This window comes from Rhodnius prolixus, unplaced genomic scaffold (genome assembly GCF_049639745.1).
Source record: "Rhodnius prolixus isolate KJV_2025 unplaced genomic scaffold, Rpr scaffold_3, whole genome shotgun sequence".
Taxonomy (NCBI): Eukaryota; Metazoa; Arthropoda; class Insecta; order Hemiptera; family Reduviidae; genus Rhodnius; species Rhodnius prolixus.
In genome coordinates this window covers 24,837,641-24,858,358 of record NW_027411603.1, presented here as the reverse complement: position 1 = coordinate 24,858,358, position 20,718 = coordinate 24,837,641, and the positions used below count along the sequence as shown (strand labels likewise).

Sequence of the window (20,718 nt, the reverse complement as noted above, 5' to 3'; positions counted from 1 at the left end):
TTGGATAATATGCCGGTACGGTTGTGTTAGAAGCAGCGGCAAGATAAATAAGACACTATAAGCCAGGTCTAATTGATAGGCCAGAGAGATTAGTACTGCTTGCCGGAGTGAGAGAAAGGAATATATATATATATATACAGAGAGAGTATTGCGCGGGTCTGTGGGCTCATAGCGCAGAATACCTAGGGCGTATCCACTGGCGATGGGAAGAGATTGTATTTATTGGATGATACTACCTCTGCAACTTCACCATACCCAGGATTTTACGTACAGAGGGGTTAGTTAATCCAGATTTTGATTCATGGGCAGCACAACTGGCCGTGCCAGCCACTATATACGTTTTCCTTAGCTACTTCTCTCTTTTGGGGATACAATATTCAGATATTCCTTCTTTTATTTTTTGCCCAATATCTACAAAACATTTTCTTTTAAAAAGCAAATGCAAATTCTGTCCCTAATCTGGGAGAAGTGGTTTCAATACGCTCGCTACCTCTTGTGCTGGGATGACCACCCTCGATATAGCTACTGGGTACTAGTAACAAGCCGAGGGATACTTCTTCTTCTTCCCCTTCTTCTTCAGCCATCGAATCCCGTCGACAGAGAAAAGAGAGTTATTAATGTGATGGCAACATCCCTTTTTTTTCTCTTTCACTTTCTCCTACGCTTTGGATGGATTCTCGCGATAACATCGTTATGGCCACCCTAAACTCTACTTCAAATTCGTAAACCTACGGTCAGTTTAGCGGAATCCACTTTGTCCAATACGTGGGTAGTAAAGATCGATTTGTTATCCACAGTTGAATCGAAGTTGTTGACTAGATGCGAGGTAGGTGATTTAGCCGTAGTTGATCGTGGTTAATTTTTCTATCGATGGTGCGTCTAAGTTTGGTAAAAAAGTGTGGCGTTAGTTTTTTAGACTAACAAAAAGAAAAGAATATTACTCGTAAAGTAGATCATCAATAAAAACTATTTCAAAATGAAGAATTTATCTGGCCAATACATCCTTTTATTTAGAATTTAAGAACTGACAAATTCCAGATCGTTCTATAACGTTTCAGGACGGCAAAAAAACAACAAAAGAGTCTGTGAGTATCGATTCTTCATGATGATTTGAATGAGGTTTACATCACCAAGCTCAGGGCAGGTTTGGGAAGAAGATTAATGTACTCGTATATAGTGATAACAATATAAAATAAATTTCATGAATAAAGTTCCTTTATATAAAAACTTCTCTATTAACTAGTTAAGCGTGGAATTTAGTTTTGAAAAAATCCTCCACAGTGTGCGGAATTAGAATCAGACAATGACGTGTATACTCGTCGAACGCAGGTCAAAACAACCAAACGTTTACGTCATAATAGTCACTGCAAGCACTTTTTCTGCAATCTCTGGGGGCTTGAGATTACAGAGCATTCTGTGCTCATTTAAAACCTTGCACCGCTTCTTCACGTATGCATTGCCTAATTAACTAGGGGACGCAAGAGCTTTTACAAGGAAGAAAAGAGCTTTGAATTCTGTGCAAAATGAAATCATGTTCGTACTGAGGTCTGAATCTCTATCTAAAGTAAAAACGGCATTGCACAAGGGTTGAGAGCTTTCATTTGTGTGCGTAATTCCCAATCTCTAATGCGGAGACCAAACATGTACCAATCACCTATCATTTAGCTGACTCCCTCCACCCCCTCCGTATAAAATACTTGGCAGTTCTATTGCTAAGATAAAGGAAACATCCCACAAAATAATATTCTTATTGTATTTTATTAAAATTTCGAATTTTTATAGTTAATGGTTAATAAGTATACACGTCGAACGCACCGTAACAGAGATTTGGTTTGACGTGTATGCACGTCATACACGCTTAACTGGTTAAATCGATTTGAATGGTAACAGATAATCATAGCTGTTGATGATGCTTAAACATTTAATTCCACAAAAGTTTTTACAATGCCCTGAAGAAGGTAACAAATTTATCGAAACGTTAGTATGAAGTAACAAAAACTTGTTTTTGTATTTATGACCGCACCTCGATGTTCCCCAAAAATCATCTTAATAATAATTAATAGACGCTCAAAATCAGTATTTATCAAACTGTACGTAGTAACTTGAGGTCTAAAAAGCACACCATTGTTAAAAAGTAAATAAAAGTATTTAAATGAAAAAACTAATGGTGACTGCACTTAATAATTCCAGTTATGTATTACATACAATCTAGTTTATTTACCTAGATTTCACCAGAGAGTCTATTTCAATGATAGATCACTGAGCTAATGATAGATACTGGAGCAGTTAACCAACAAACGGAACATTCATAAGACATCTCATGTGATAAATGAAGGGTACAAACAGAAGCCTGATTTCACAGATAATATTCATAATAGATTTATTACCATAATTTGAAATAAAGAAATATCTACTTTCAGTTATATTGCTATACAAACACGCATTATCTAATTATTAATAGAGACCAAATGAAATATTGTCACTTTCTCTTACTCCAGTAAGTATAAGATAGTGTAATCGTGAAGATGACGTATTTTGTGCTTTAACTGGAATATCCGTTTTGATGAGGTCCTATAAAGATGAAAACTTCTTTTTTAAAATTAAACATTGAATTTAGGTCTTGAGTTCCACAGGGCAGCATTCTGGGTCCTATTCTCTACTCCATTTACACTTCAGACATACCAACAGATACTAACACTACACTTCTCACATACGCAGATGACACCGCCTTACTGTCCACTAATCATGATACTGTACTTGCTCACAGAAACCTGCAGTCACATCTCTCCTCCTTAGAACAATGGTTCAAGAGATGGGCTATTAAACTTAATGAAACCAAGTCTCAAAATATCACCTTCACTCTTCGTCGCATTACTCTTCCTCCAGTCATCTATAACCTAACACCTCTACCAGTAGTGAACTTAGACCGCAGGCTTTCTTGGAACCCCTACACTAGACTCAAAAGAACAGAACTGAACAGACGCTATCGACTACTTAAAAGACTCTTAGACGACAGATCAAAACTCTCTCTGGACAACAAAAGACTAATGTATACATCTATTTTAAAACCCATCTGGGCGTATGGAATAGAGCTGTGGGGTTCAACCAAACGCTCCAATCTCCAAAGAATTCAATCTCTACAATCTAAAATTCTTCGAACTATTGTAAACGCTCCTTTTTATGTCTCCAACTTGACTATACACACTGACCTTAACATTCCTTTTGTCACACAAGTTGCTAAAACAAGATACAGAAAACTCCACTACAACCTGCAATCTCATATAAATCCTCTAGCTAAAAATCTTTCTTCTAGAACTCTTCCTGACAACCCGACAAGACGCCTTAAGAGATAGTGGCCTCGTGATCTCCTCTCAAGTGAAGAGAGCGACTAATAGCCTATTTTGGAGTGTTACCGCTGGGTAACTTCTCCACTCGTATTCTTCTGTTATTGTTGTTACTGTTATCACTGTTACTTATAGCGCCAACGCGCTGATTGTAGCAAAAATAAACGCAAAAAAAAAGAAAAGAATCCCTGATGGAGATTCGGAGTTAGTTTTCGTTTCACAAGCTAAAATGTAATGTATTTACAACGAGCTTTCTTATATTAACAGTGTAATATTTTAAAAAATTAAATAAATATGAAAGGAAAATTAAAAAAAAAAAATAAATAAAAGTTCAATTAGCTTCGTTTAAGTGATCTAAAATTTCCGAAACGGAAAACCTATAATTTCTCAGAAAATGCCCTTCTAACAAACAGAAGGATGTACGGCAAAGGCCTGAGAATTTCTTCATCTTAAAAATATTTTATTGCTCCTCTCCATTTCGGACACAACCTGAGCCTTTCATCAGGAGTTTTTCGAAATTGATAGCTGAATTTTTCTTGCTTCTTTATTTATTATTATTATTACTTATTACGTATGTCAACATTTAAAAGTTCGGTAATAAATTTCAAAAAACTTCTGATGTAAGACAAAAGTATTATACGAAACGTAGATAAAAAATGAAGAGTATTTTATAAGAAGAATGTAGAATTTCTTTGGCCAGAACATCCTACCCGTTGTTATTTAAGGACTGACCTATAATGAACCAGGTCCTTCTAGAACATTTAAGGACCACCAAGAAAAAGAATAATACCCTTTCATCTTCTACTACGAGGGTCGTTTGAAAAGTCCGTGCAAAGTCAGAGAGATAGCACCACTGGCGCGTATCGAGGTTATGTTTAGTTAATAGCATCTCTTGGAAGAACACACACCAAGTTTCAGCCAGATCGGTCTATTTCTTTGTGTTTGGCATTCGTTTGAATCGAGGAAGTCGAGTGATTTTCAAAAAATGGACGAAAAAGAATTTCGTGTGTTGATTAAACACTACTTTATGAAAGGCAAAACGCCTCAGGAGACTAAAGAGAAGCTTGATAAACATTATGGTGACTCTGCACCTTCGATTAGAACAGTTTATAAGTGGTTTCAAAATTTTCGGAGTGGCCATATGGGCACAAGTGACGCTGAACGTTCTGGACGCCCTGTTGAGGTTACTACTCCAGAAATCATTGATAAAATCCATGATATGGTGATGGATGACAGAAGAGTGAAGGTGCTGTGGAGATTGCTAGTGCTGTGGGCATCTCGAATGAACGGGTACATAATATTTTGCATCAACATTTGGACATGACAAAGCTGTCCGCAAGATAGGTGCCGCGATTGCTCACGCTTGACCAAAAACGAAATCGTGTGAAGTGTTGCAAGGACGGTTTGCAGCTGTTCCAGAAGAATCCGCAGGACTTTAAGCGTCGTTTCGTCACTGTGGATGAAACATGGATACATCACTACACTCCTGAGACCAAAGAACAATCTAAACAATGGGTTACCAAGGGGGAATCTGCGCCAAAAAAGGCGAAGACCGTTCCTTCGGCCGGAAAGATTATGGCGACTGTCTTTTGGGATTCGCAAGGAATAATCCTCATCGACTATCTGGAAAAGGGTAAAACTATTACAGGTGCATATTATTCATCGTTGTTGGACCGTTTGAAAACCGAGCTGCAAGAAAAACGCCCACGATTGGCCCACAAATCCATCACGACAACGCACCAGCTCACACCTCAGCAGTTGTGGTCGCAAAATTATTGGAAATAGGGTTCCAACTCGTTTTACATCCCCCCTATTCTCCAGACTTGGCTCCCTCGGACTACTATTTGTTCCCCAATATGAAGAAATGGCTGGCGGGAAAAAGATTTTATTCAAACGAGGAGGTGATTGCAGAAACGAATGGCTATTTTTCAGACTTGGACAAATCCTATTACTCGGAAGGGATCAACAAACTAGAGCAGCGTTGGACGAAGTGTATAAGCCTAAAAGGAGACTATGTTGAAAAATAAAAAAGGTTTACCCCAAAAAATTAAGTAGTTTTTATTTTTGCACGGACTTTTCAAACGACCCTCGTATAATGAACCAGGTCCTTCTAGAACATTTAAGGACCACCAAGAAAAAGAATAATACCCTTTCATCTTCTACTAGATAGAAGAGAGAGCAAATTTAAATTTTTCCCAGATTCAAGATTCCATAGATTAGAACTCGCAACTTGTATTGTACTAATTTTTTCAACATATGCGTTAGTTATCGATTGATTTCAGGCTTTTGCCTACAAACAAGAATATTAACAGTGTATCTTGAACGGCTTGACTAAAAAAAAGCAAGACTTTTCATTAAAGTTATGGCCAGGGATGGTATCATTGCTTGTATTCGGACTTTGTGCCAAGAGATAACCCCTGATGACCACAAAATTAAGAGGTCTCCAGCAAAATGTCTTAGATGTTATACTTGTAAAGGAATATTACTGCAATTCTTTTGCAATTTTCCTGACACAATTAGAAACCATTAACCTCAAATAGCCAAAACTTAAGTATACTTTACAAAAAAAAAATCAAAATGGAATCGTTAATTATCAAAAATTGAGCTCACTCAACAGTGTAAGTATAATGTCGTATGAATAAAAAAATAAAGATGTTTAAGACTAACAATGAAAGGTAACTCTCTCTGAAACAATTTTAATCTTCCAAGTACTTCCCCGATCGCAGTTCTTCTCCTGTTCTCAGTAAACAGTTGTAAAAAAAGAAGAACATTCTAGTAATTACGTTAAGAGTGCTAGAAGTAATCAGTTTCAGTGTGAATAGATTCTGAATTATGTAAGAAGAAAGCTGTAAGGAGTCAATAAGTGGTGAATGTAAGGTACATTTAAGGAAGGCAAAGTGTGTCTGTAGAAGGAAGGGTCCTGAAATCTAACGATGTAACCGACTTGTTGCTCGTTGACGTTTACGAGTCCATAAAGTTAGCCGGTAGAGAAACCTTTAACCGCTTACCAGTGTATGTAAGCAGTTTAAAGCACACATTGTTTGTATATAAACCTGTAACAACGTAGAATACTCTTCTATAATTTATTTTATAGACATAGAAAGCATATTTTCATAACTATTCTATAATCTAATATAATCATCACACTCTACTAAAGAGTGTGGATGATGATGGTGGAGGAAGCAAGGCTTACTTAAATGAAACATTTTATGAGGACATTAGTGGCACATAAAATGATCACTATACAGAGTGTAATATACACACAGTGGCACCACTTTCCGGGGTCCTGTTTTACAACCTTGCTCCTCCTACAGACCAGCATCCAATACTCTCCCTGCTCTGATCTCTTGGCACACACCAACACTTCTATCCATGTGTGTGTATGCACTAAAAGATCTTGTTTACGACTTTCGGACCTCCTTTACAACACAAATAGGGGAATTAGTTAGAATTTTGTTGCTCCTTTTAAAAAGAGATTTCTGTATAGGTGGCGATCTAAATGTCTAATAAAATAAGATTACTGCTGTTGATGACAATTCACCTAATTTACAAGTTATTCCTCTTTAATTTATTACTTACTAAACTTATCACCATTTTTTACTTTTACTGTGCTTTACATAGTATAGTTTAATATCTTATTAATTGCGTGCTTTTTAATTTAAACTCACCTTTAAGATAATTAAAGTTTCTTAGACGATTAAACAAAAAATTGACTATTAAATTAAATATTATATTAAATATGTATATTCCTATAGAGGAGAAGGGGCACATTTGAACAGGGGGCACCTTTGAACAGTTTTAATTTCTCGCCAAATATTTAAAACATGGTAATTTTCTCAATATTTTGTGGTAGACCTGTTGTATAATTGACAGAGTTTCCCTTCGTTTTCATTGTTTGGTAAAGTCAGAATTGAGGAATGTTATATTTTGTAAGGTGGGAGTAAAATTTTTGTTGCAGTGGAAGTGTATTGTGAAGATTGCAGTGGACAAGGTGTATGTGTTGTTAGTCCTTATCAACATTTGGAATTCGTATTCTTAAATCTAGTATCTACAAAAGTCTAATTGATTGCAAAAAGTGTTGGATATTATATTTTCTTTTATGGAAGGAGAGGGGGCACATTTCAACATCACAGTTAAGATGTGCCCTACCGACCTGCAAGTTTGTGACTTTTTTTTTGTTTAATCGCAGAGAAGGGGAAAGTGGTCCGAACCTACATTAAGAAGCGCAACAGACCGAATATTTTGTTCAAACTTCCTAAACCCATCAAACTTCAAAGTGTTTTAAAAGAGAAAGTAATGTAGTAGTGAGAGAAATAACTGATAGAAGGTAGATTCAGAGTAAAGTAATATCATTTCTTTCTATTTTATATTGTGTTCAAATTTACCCCACCAGTGGTGGGGAAGATATTAACATTTGACATAACATTTTTAAATTTAAAAAAATGTCTAGATATGTATTTAATGTACGAACTGTTTATTGATATAGATCTGTTCAGAATACTTAAAAGTAAATGTAAATTCTCTTCAAATATGCCCCCTCACCGCTACTTTTTGAATTTAAAATATTTTGAAAAATTAGGCGCCACGGTAGCCGAGCAGTTAGAGGCAAGACCTGCAAAGCTAATTGTGGTACTGGGTTCGATTCCCGGTCTAGGCGTTGGTTTTTATTTAATATTTATTATGAGAACTTTGCCTAATTTGGTATTTGGATGTTAAAGTCCGCCTGAAAAAAATAAGCATTACTCTTTTTTCAAGTTTGAAAAATTTTGAAACAACGTGTCTCTCATTTACTTCACTTGAACTTTGGGCATTATCATACATTGGGCTTAAAACAAGTTATTTATTTATTACCATGCATACATCAGGAATACATCAGGAACGATCTTACAAAACCAAAAGATTTTAAAAAATGCTCTCATTTAATTTTAAAATGATTGTTATTCGGTTGCTAGTTTCTTGTTGTTTACTTTTAAACCACACATTCAATAAAATTTTAAATAAAAAAAAAATCCGGGCATTTCAGTGCTCAGTAGATCTTGAAAAACAATTCTAATTTATGTTTACCCAGAACTCTAAAATCAATTTCTTTGTTAAACTAAGTATGTGTCGTTATTATTTTAAGCAATGAGAAAGTAGTTCCAATAATTTTTTGGCGAAATTCTAAAAATCCCGAAATCTACTTTGAGTTTAGTGGGAACACAATTCACTGTACATGATGGCAGACGTTAGAATTAAGACTTTTTGATTATCTAATAAGCAGATGTCTGAATTAATAGTCTAATCATAAAAAAGAAGAAGAAATAAATTCAAATGCTACTTGAAATAATAGCAAGCCATAAGTACGAGATAGAAATGCACCAAGGCCCCTTCTCTGTTGGTAGTATTTAGGAAGTTGGATGCTAGACAAACAGACAAAAAACAATGTATACAAGAAAGAAGACAGAATTGCAATACTGTTATATGTTAGTAAGAAGATAGAAGGCAGTTGCTGCTGGTCCGGAACTGCGGTCCCACTTTATTTGGCTGGTGGCCAAAGGATGGGGCGACGCAGTTCAGTCTCTAGCGCCCATGGTGCTCTTCCACAGTATTGGGGATGTTGTTTGCTGGCCTCTCATGTAGAAGACTTTAGCTTGGCAACGTTATACCCCCCTACTATCTCTTATATTTCTGTATGCATGTATTAACATCATTTTTTGGATAGTAAAATAATCAAGCTTCCAAAACTGTAAAAAAAATTAATTGAGACTGTGATAAATAGTTGTCAGTGTTTGTGTGTCATCTTTCCGGTTACATTTTCAAAATTCACGGTTTTCTTAATCAACATTCGTAATTATCGAAAATGCAGGACAATATCGTGCATCTATCGTCAGAATTCAGTTCATCAATTTAGGATATTAAATTTGATTTCAGTAAGTGGATAAAATTACAAAACAGCTCAGAAGCAGGAAAAACGGGAGTCTTAAGATGGGTTTAAAAAAGATCTAAATGTTTCTCAGCTATTCTTGATTCCGTTAAAACCCCAAAAAAATCAATCTTTTTGATGTAAAGATTCATTCTTTCCGACAAATCAAAATATCATAGCACTTTTCAAAGAATAGAGGTTCTTCTAAATCTAAAAATTATTATTTTACTTTTCGCAAGACTTTATTTAACTTCAAATAAACGGCTCAAGTACTGACCAACTCTACGAACAACAGAGAGCTATTGTATATCTCTTAGGTTGCAGCGAATTTAGCATTATTATCAGTTGGTGTAAGAGCTACCAATATACGTATACATCAAGAAACACCTATGAGTACATGGCTGAAGAATACAGACTCTAGTTGTAAATAGATAGTTTCCTGACTTAGAATAGAACAATGGCAAAAAAAGGAACTGTATTTGGAAGGTGCATCTTCTCTTTAGAGCAATATTTGGAACCACTGTGCTCAGTCAGTACACCAATATTGCATTTTGTTTGTGAGAAATCCGTAAATAATTGTGTGGGCCAGATCGGAAGTACCTGCATCCTATTTTTGGTTTAGAAGGGTGAGATGATGACAAATGCTCTGATCTTAGGGATCTTGAGGGATTAGCGCCCATTAACTCTAGGAATAATGAGGAAATCCCTTTTTTTTAGGAAACCTTAAGACTGAAGAAACAGAAGGGAGTTGCTGAACAAAAATTTATAACTTCGAAAATCGACAGTATTCCTTCGGAGGCCATCTGGAAAGCTGAAGCTGCCTGAATAATACATTTGATTCAATCGAATCTGGAACCAAATATGGAACTGAAATCTGAAACCGTCATTAGGTATTAATGATTAAAATAGGTACTTCAGGCACAAGAACTTTCCCCGTTAAGTAGGAAACAACTCATATCAGCCCAGCATCAATCAAGAATACCTAGATAAAGACTAGCAGAGACTACTATCACGAGTTTGGCTCTGAGTTGCTGGTACTAAACCTAAGGAATCGCAAACTTCAACGGAAATGATACAAATTTTCTTTTGCCTGGTCATCCATTCGCACTACTATCCTTTGAGAGATGGTTCTTCAGGAGGCAATATTATGTAATTAGGACAGTAATCTTCCTCAGCTTGATTTTCCTTCTGCAAAAGGTTGAGCGAGTCTCCAAAAAGCGCTTGGAGTGCCTAAAACCCTGTCAAGTCTTCTCCAGTAGAGGGTGTGCTGATAAGTAAATCGTTTTGTAATGGTCCTGGCAGACAGTAAAGAATAGATCTGACCGGATTGCGATTCTGTCGAGTAAAAATTAAATTATCTTTTGCCTCGAATTGTAAACATCCAAAAATTATCTAAAACATGGCTACCTTATTTGTTTGAATAACTGAAACACTTTCTATTATAAAAGGTGTCAAGTAACCAGGGACAAATTTGTCGTTGGTCAGCCCTAATTTGGTGGCTAGTTGGAGTTTATTTTGTTAAAATTGAAGAATCTAGAACATAAATGAAGGTTTTGGTCAATGTATCACCATTTCACAGGTAACCGCTTCATTAATATTTCAAGCGCAATTCTAATTAAGGCTGGGAATGGTGTTAAAATATTTTTGCTTACATTTATTACAACATATAAACAAGTGTATTAAATCTTGTAGTTAAATATAATGAACTTAAAAGTATAGTATTAATTTCTTATGTTTTGTTTTTTTAATTTTTTTAGAATTACCTAAATCTCAAACGTTTATATATGTTATTAAATTAGTATAATTAATAATATAATTTCTTAATTATCCTTGACATGTACAAACATGCATTGTATCTTATGCAATAGCTGTCGTTTCTATTATCTGATCGTAACGACTTAGGGAAATTTATAAATCTGTCACAGTGATTCTTAAAATATTCAAGTTTTTTTTGAATAATTTTTTTATGTTAAGTATAATTGGATATAATTATATCGTTTTCTGTGTCGGTAACTTTAATGGGCACTTAATTGAAGGTGTTGTTACCATTCAGTCTTTAGTAATTACCCGAAGAGTTATTTTTTGCACACTCTCATTTAGATTAACAAAACAAGTATAGATATATACACCGACTGCTGGATTTTACCGAAATTAGCATCTCGCATTTTCGCAACTAAATTCCTGTAAGGAGTGATTGATTGCTGCGCTTTTTTTTTACATATGTATGTTTGTCACCCTTTCAAAAAAAAGTTGTTCTGCTCCATTTACATGGCTACTGTTGAAGACTTATGGAGAATTTCACATTGAAACATGTTATGAATCTTTAATTAAGTTGTCAAGAGTTAGCGGCTGTTCACTGGATAATGGTGTTAAAGTTTGACGAACCTAAACTCATTTTATCGTTGCAATCACTATACTTTGTTAGAGTTTAATAATTTCTTTAAAAAAGTTTTCTCTTAGCCGTGAAAAAAAGAAGAAGCAAACTTGAAAACGGTCATAACTCGTTATTTGAGAAAGGATACATCAGTACTAATGAAAATTAATCTTGAAATCTATTTGTCCAGTGTTTTCCTTAAAAAAATTAACTTATAATCAAGAATGTACACATCATTTTCAAGAAAATTTGGAAAGTTAATCTTTTATAGGAAATGAAAAACAAATTATTGTAATTGTTTTTCAATATTACGCTATTTCGCACAATTTTGGCCGAACAGCCCTTACACAACTTAAAACAGTGAAAAACACAAAAAATCAAAGGTCACTTTTACTGAAATTTCCTTATTTCCAGTTTCTAAATTGTATTTTCAAGCCAAGCTTACATTTTAAACCTTAAGTCGACCAGTTTTGGTTGCAGAGGTTTTTAAAAAAAGAGAAAAATATAATAATCTTCGTTAGTTTTACTGGATTTTCCTTGCAACCGTTGCATAACTATACTACCGGAATTCGCATCGATTTTTATATCCATGTTTTATTGGTATAGCTAGATTTTATAACTGAATATTAAGCCTGAAATGCATAGTGTAGTATTGCACTCATTCTTGTGTAGCATTTTGTATTAGGTATTTTTCTCGTGTAAGACATACGTACAATTTTAGTTAATTGTTTTAAGTTTCATATTAAATTTTTTGAGTATTACATTTTATTCATAATTTTAGAGATCTTATCGCCATAATTGTTTAGTTTTAGACTACATTCGCTATGTGCAGCAGTGTTTCCCAAACTGTAGTGCGCGCCCCTTCCTCGTGAATCCTAAGGGGGCGTCTGGCTTGTATCAGAAATTTATTTTTATTTGTTTTACTACAAACAAGACATAAAATTATAAATATAAGTACAGAACACAACTAAATATAATCATAAACAAATTTTAAGGTTTACCTTATTCTTTCCCGCTTCATTGCTCCGCCAGACACTCGGGGGTCTCTGAAAATGAAAATGTTTACAAGTTATTCTTAATATTAATCACAATTTTTTTAATTTTTTTTTCCAGAAGGACTACTATAGATTAACTTTTATTGAATCCTCATTGGAGAGAAAGAAATATACTTTTTCTGCAACCATGTAGGGAAGTTCTCATTACTCAATTAAAATCAGCTGTGTAATGCCTAACTTCCCACACTAGTGGGGGGAAATTCCCATTAGTGTCACTTTCCGCACTAGTGTGTGGAAAAACTTTATTGTGCTTCCTTGATATAAGAAGTTTTGTTATTAACATAAATATTTTCTGTAAAACTCTAATAAGCTTATTTAAATTTATTTTATTTAAATAATTAAAAAACGAATATTAAAAAATAAAATAAAAATTGAAAGGAATATAGAAATAAAAATAATACTTTAATAAATAATTAGATATTTTTAATTATAACAGTTAAAAAGGTTATAGTGTTACCTTATAGAAATTTAAAATGGATTCTAGTGATGCCTGTTTAGAAAACACTCCTCCATCAATAAAAGAAACAGCAGAAAATGTAATAAGTAATGTAAATACGTAAGTAATGTAAATAATTGTAATATAACAATAAATGTTTATAATAAATAAATTACTTTTTGTAGACTGTAAAAATGAAATTTTTAATTTTTTTAGTTAATAAATCTAATGGTAGCAGAAAAAATATAATATTTAACTCGAGTGTAAAGTATTTTCCTCACACTCGGCAATTTGCACTTGCACACGCGTCGCTTCGCTCGCTCGTGCGTGCAAACCCTGCCTCGCGTGAGGAAAAGTACCACTTTCCACACTTGTTAAATAAATAACTATTAAATAAATTGACTGTAAAATTTTTATAGCATGTCAGATTAGTTTTATTATAGCATTATTAGTTGCTTGATATAGCATGATGTTACAAAAAACAACTCAAGTGTTAATTAATGAGATATTAAATTTTGGCAATGTTATTGGTACAATATCAAAATTGGCTTCATTTTAATTATAGTAAACTATTCGGTTTAACACAAATAACATTATGTTTACAAATCTAGGAACAGTGCAATAATAAATGTGATTTACTTGATCATGATGTAAATTTTGATAAATTAACTTTAATAAATTTTGTTGAAAATTATTTGTGGTTTATACAAACAGTTACTTAAATTTAACTGTGGTATTCCTGTTTATTGTAGTCACTTTATTCTTACTTTCATTAGAGTAAATACAATTCCTGTGTGATTCCCAAACGTTGACACTCTTAGTTCGAATCCAGCTGCCAGCCTTTAAACATTCTCTTCCTAGAAGCCTCTTACGAGGGTCGTTTGAAAAGTCCGTGCAAAGTCAGAGAGATAGCACTACTGGCCCGTATCGAGGTTATGTTTAGCTAGTAGCATCTCTTGGAAGAACACACTCCAAGTTTCAGCCAGATCGGTCTATTTCTTTGTGTTTGGCATTCGTTTGAATCGAGGAAGTCGAGTGATTTTCAAAAAATGGACGAAAAAGAATTTCGTGTGTTGATTAAACACTACTTTATGAAAGGCAAAACGCCTCAGGAGACTAAAGAGAAGCTTGATAAACATTATGGTGACTCTGCACCTTCGATTAGAACAGTTTATAAGTGGTTTCAAAATTTTCGGAGTGGCCATATGGGCACAAGTGACGCTGAACGTTCTGGACGCCCTGTTGAGGTTACTACTCCAGAAATCATTGATAAAATCCATGATATGGTGAAGGATGACAGAAGAGTGAAGGTGCGTGAGATTGCTAGTGCTGTGGGCATCTCGAATGAACGGGGGACATAATATTTTGCATCAACATTTAGACATGACAAAGCTATCCGCAAGATGGGTGCCGCGATTGCTCACGCTTGACCAAAAACGAAATCGTGTGAAGTGTTGCAAGGACGGTTTGCAGCTGTTCCAGAAGAATCCGCAGGACTTTAAGCGTCGTTTCGTCACTGTGGATGAAACATGGATACATCACTACACTCCTGAGACCAAAGAACAATCTAAACAATGGGTTACCAAAGGGGAATCTGCGCCAAAAAAGGCGAAGACCGTTCCTTCGGCCGGAAAGATTATGGTGACTGTCTTTTGGGATTCGCAAGGAATAATCCTCATCGACTATCTGGAAAAGGGTAAAACTATTACAGGTGTATATTATTCATCGTTATTGGACCGTTTGAAAACCGAGCTGCAAGAAAAACGCCCACGATTGGCCCACAAAAAAAGTCCTTTTCCATCACGACAACGCACCAGCTCACACCTCAGCAGTTGTGGTCGCAAAATTAATGGAAATAGGGTTCCAACTAGTTTTACATCCCCCCTATTCTCCAGACTTGGCTCCCTCGGACTACTATTTCTTCCCCAATATGAAGAAATGGCTGGCGGGAAAAAGATTTTATTCAAACGAGGAGGTGATTGCAGAAACGAATGGCTATTTTTCAGACTTGGACAAATCCTATTATTCGGAAGGGATCAACAAACTAGAGCAGCGTTGGACGAAGTTTATAGGCCTAAAATGAGACTATGTTGAAAAATAAAAAAGGTTTACCCCAAAAAATTAAGTAGTTTTTATTTTTGCACGGACTTTTCAAACGACCCTCGTACAGCTCACTGTCTAGTGATAGGCAGAGTTTGTCAAGATAACAAGAAAATCCCAGTTCGGAGATCGGCAGAGCACATGAAAAAGGCTCTAGCGAGGGGTTAGATAAAATTTTAAAAAACAATAATTTCTTCCGTCAAAGTCACCTTGAATGCTGTTCTATCCATCATGATCATGAATAGTCTGCTAATCTTTGAAACTGCGAAGAAGAAACTGAATTATTCCAATCCAGACAATTAATTCTGGGAAAAAGTATCAATTGTTAATTCATGATCCGATTTGGATTTAAGTTTACTTCAAGTGCGCGCCATATAAAAGGAAAACCGCTTTGACACATTGAATTACAAGAATAACAGCGTTACTTTGTAAAAAAAAAATAAAAATTAGAAGTAATAACACATTGGACAAGATTCATGAGCTGGATCGTCGTTAATAAATTCAGTAGAAAGGAATCAATAACTCTGTACTCTTTCAAAGTAATGAACAAATTTTTTTCCAAAATAAATTAATAAAACCAAAATAGGCGATTAGATTAAAATATTGTGCGGAACCGTTCGCTCGCCTTCATATTCGAATGGGTAGTCCGCCTTCAGTATCAAATAAAGACATGTTCTAGTCCGCTATAGTAGTCTGACGTCATGAATAGAGCAATGAATAACGAACTGCTAGATTCTCTTGATTTATTAAGTGACTAGTCAAATAGTGAACAACTAAACTTCTGCATTATATATATATGTATATATTAAACGATTGTATAGATGCTGAAACAATGTAATAAATTTGCATCTAATCTGAAACATGGTTATTATATTTGCAATATATAAATATAATATTTTAATTTGAATGCAATAATTTTTCTAATAGATATGTTCTTTCTAATTACTTGAATGTAATTAGAAATAGAACTCCTTAGAGAAGGAATTAGTTTAGTGGTTAGCGTATACTGCATTCCAACGAACGAAGAGAAACCGGGTTCGAATCTAGCTGGGGTCCTTAGATTTTTTTTTACCCTTAGGAGCTTCTTACAGCTCTGGCCGTGCACTGAAAAATGATCTAAACGTCAATGATGTCAGATGATGACGCGTACCAAAAAATGATATAATTGAAAAAAAATAAAATATAAAGTATTGTTAAATGAAACAGACTGCATTCAGATAATCAGATAGACTAATTAACCCTTACAAAGTAACTCATAAATACAGCTCACGTTTAAGCTGTAAAGATGAACTAATTCCTAGGTGAACAAAATGGCATTAATGCCGAAAATTGGGGATAATCATTTTTACCCTCTGTGAATAATCAATATGTGTTTGAACAGAATATATTGTATATGCGTAAGCATACCATCGTAGTGGTTTAGTTTACTAAGTATTAAGACACGTAAAATCCTTTGGTTTATACACATTTTTTTTTTTTCATTTATTTATGCTACAATCAGCGCGTTAGCGCTATAAGTAACAGTGATAACAGAGTAACATTGAATAACAGAAGTATACGTTACCCAGTGGTAACACTCCAAAACATTAGACTATCGTATTAGTCACTCTCTTCACTTGCGAGGAGATCACGAGGCCATCACTGTCACGTCAAGACGTCTTGTCGGGTTGTCAAGAAGAGTTCTAGAAGAAAGATTTTCAGCTAGAGGATTTGTATGAGATTGCAGGTCGAAGTGGAGAGTTTTCTGTATCTTGTTTTAGCAACTTGTGTGACAAAAGGAATGTTAAGGTCAGTGTGTACGAGGTCAGGTTGGATACATTTAATTCGAAGTATTTTAGATTGTAGAGATTGAATCCTTTGGAGATTGGAGCGTTTGGTTGAACCCCACAGCTCTATTCCATACGCCCAGATGGGTTTCAAAATAGAAGTATAAATTAGTCTTTTGTTGTCCTGAGAGAGGTTTGATCTGTCGTCTAAGAGTCTTTCAAGTAGTCGATAGCGTCTGTTCTTTTAAGTCTAGTGTGGGGGGTAATACCAATTTAAGTGAAAGATGTAAAAATCAGTGTTGTCAAACGTTATAACATTCATAAAAAACCATTTGTTTATTTATCTATCTTGCATTTTTTCAAAAAAAATTTCTTTGATTTTGGAATCCCGTTCCAGGTTGTTGTTGTGGGACCGATGTGCATGGATCCTTGATTCATTAATACGTTACAGGATTTATCGGACCAAACTTGGTTCCAAAGGAGATCAACTTCTATCGATTTTGGAATTAAATAATAAAATTTTAGGGGCTCTCACAGTTGAGCCGTTCACTGCACAACTCCATTGACTACATAAAACAATACAAAAAATGGAGAAATTCGATGAAATAGTGTACATAGTTTTTTAAAATTCCTGTTTATAATATAAATTCAAATAAATTTACCGTTATCATTCAGCGCCTGCTACTGAATTTGAGATGACTTATTGGAACGATTTAAATTAGAGCGCGGTATTAACCAAAATGGCTTCAAAAATAAATTATTTTTCAATGGCCCAAAAAAATTTGGTCGTTTAATGGTGTTAATCTTTATTATTTGGGAAATTTATTATAAATATAAAACGTTATGACAGAACCAATGGCTTTGACTCTTAAATTTAAGATATTTCAAATAGTGGAGTTAATCCGATTTTTGTAGTGAACGGCTCAGTTAGTATGTTAGAAGATCAATAATAATATTTACCTAACTTGTACCATTTTTCGAATAAAAAGTGTAAAATAATAGTATATAAGATCTAATTTTGACATTGAGATAAGTTAAGAAACTGAGATTTGATCTAGTCTACAAAGGTATTTATACTGAGGAAAATTAAGAAAGTAATGGATTGCTGAAGAGATAATTTGTTGCAACGGACTGCCCTGTGGGCGTTACTATTACTAATGAATAAAGAGGTATTTAGTGCATGTTCAAGTTACCATTAATGTCGCATTTTAATATGCAAACTATAAATTATTACACAAACAAACAGATCATAAATCTACCAATAATATTTACTAACTACCAAAGAAATATTGGCACATTAACCTCAGATATAATTATCTCGAGCAATCAAACTGACAAAAACATAGTGAACAACTTGCCAACGAATCCATCTACTATAATATTATACTGTCTTATTATCATAAATTATGTGCCTAATTATAATTTTATAATATTTCATTTACAAAACTTAAAAATCTGATTTTAATGTACGTGCCCCTTCATTTATTTACATCCCAATGTCACGTGCTTCTGATGAGCAGAAATTCGGAGACCCTAGAGTGATGCTCGCTGGAAGTAACTAGAGAACAACAGGTTACTATAGTAAGAATAGTCAGGTAGTTTGGAAAGTCCTGATATAAACAGCGTGTTCATCAAAGCTGATAAAGGATTGTATAAAAAAGAATTGATGAATTTGGTCAGAGGAAATCAGTGAGCCTTTTTCGGGTATCAGGACAACCAAGGAATCCAGAATCCAATTGGGTTCTTTTCAGGTCTTCGAAGGCCTACAGCCGGCAGTGCACTGAAAAAAGCACCGGGCGCCAATAACCTTAGATGTTGACGCGCCTTAAATCATTAAAAAACCAAAAAAAAATCACTGAGAGGCAAGGTTATCTAACGGATTTGAGAAGGTACTGCTACGAGAATGGCAGGTAAACGAAAACAGTATGAGGGTTGTATATGAACGATGAGAGCTACAGAAGAGATTAACGGTTAGAGTTAGTGGCCCCTTCGACGCCTTGATCCTAAGGACCTATTTTTTATGTATTTGTATTTTTGTCAAGCTTTCGACCTGGGAACTAGGTCATCTTTAGGGCAATTAAACATATTTACACAAACAGAACTACATATTTGTCTTATACTTAGGAAGAATTGTAATTTGTTTTACATTGTAGGTGTGATTATTTACTGAGAGGTCGTTTTTACAATGTCTTGTTTAGGGCAAGTAAAGTAAAGTAATCGCCCATTTTTTCAGGCGGGGCTTTACGCCCAACTACCAAATTAGGTGTCGTGGACGGAGGCGACTAACATACTTTACTGTAAATTTCTTTTATTAATCCTATAAATAAAATCCAAAGCCTAAGTCCGTGAATCGAACCCAGTACCACAACACATATTAGCTTCGCAGGTCTTGCCTCTAACCGCTCGGCTACCGTGGCGCCCGTTTATGGCGAGTCAGTGTTGCCTATTGAAACAAGTTTTTGTTTTACATAAAATATATGTTGTTCCACAGCTAATCTGAAGATCGAAAGCTTGGCACAAAAAGCAAATAAAAACATTATGATTAGAATTGGCAATAGTCTATCTTCACTCACAGAAGATTCTTTCTAAAAATAAAATAAAATACATTTAATCGTATCTTCGAAGTAATAAGAAAGCTATGAAGATTAAAACATAGTGGCATCTCGGATTTCAAACGCCAGAAGGTGAATAAAAACATAGCTTTAATCCACCGTAAAAGCAATGTGGTTGAATTCATTTAGAAGTTTTTTAAAGAAGTATTTTAGCAAACTGATAAATCGATAAACTGATAACTGATAAACTGATAAACTGATAAACTGATAAACTGATAACTGATAAACTGATAAACGGTAGAAATGAGGAAGTTAAAAATCTACAATCTAAAGAATCGGATTAGATAATTGTATGGATGAAATAATTGTATCGATATTTTTGAAAAATATTCGTGTTTGATTACTACTATTAACACGCAGGAAACATAAATTTACTGGCAGCCTGTAGAAGTGGTTGAGCGCGAACAAAATTGAGTTTGGGTCGAGTAAGAGATGCGGGGGCGTGTTATACGTGGGTGATAAACGACCAATCAGACTGTGAATGGATGGAGTAACATGCTGCAACGACATTCTCTCGCTTGCTACGCTCACAAAGTTGCTTCTGGTACTATATGTATCCAGAGAACATCACCACCATGCTGTAGACTAGTGAAAGCTATTGAGGGTCAGAGAAGCGGAAGTGGTGCACATGATGGGGATGCTATAGTTGATCGTAAATCGGCCCCCAAAAGTGCTCTGCACATGCATGTTTATTGAGGTGAGTATAAACATGATAATAGCAAAGGTTTTAGATTTGGAAGAGAGGGGGGAAAAAAATGCCCTCGTTTACTGGATCGCTCAACAATAAGGGCCATGTTTCCAAAAGGGTTGCCCTAACAAATGTGTTTGGGGGCAAATTAAAAGAATCTCTAAGAGAAGAATTCTCCGTGACAGGTAGCGAGAGTTGCTAGCAGGGCAATTGATCCTTTTGTCCTCGGATAGCAGATGTAAAAATATTGTAAACGATTAATATATTATTATCTATCAAATATTATTTTGATTTTTCGATTGTACGTATATTTTTACTGAGTACCATTCTCATGCATGCATTCAGAAGTTATCGAACTGGAAATTACTAATATACATATCTGGCAATTCCCTTCCTACATGTAGCTTACAACAAAGTTTTTGATATTTTTACATGTCCATA

General features: G+C 34.8%; 1 protein-coding gene across 2 annotated transcripts in view; it reads right to left on the bottom strand.

Moving 5' to 3' along the window:
* Nucleotides 1-20,718, bottom strand: part of LOC141453154 (homeotic protein antennapedia-like) — a 1,160,806-nt gene that overhangs the window by 488,244 nt on the left and 651,844 nt on the right. For both annotated transcript variants that reach the window (XM_074125977.1, XM_074125975.1), the window contains exon 2: nucleotides 12,622-12,666. The gene's annotated coding sequence lies outside the window, so the exon portion shown is untranslated. The remainder of the gene's footprint in view (nucleotides 1-12,621; nucleotides 12,667-20,718) is intronic.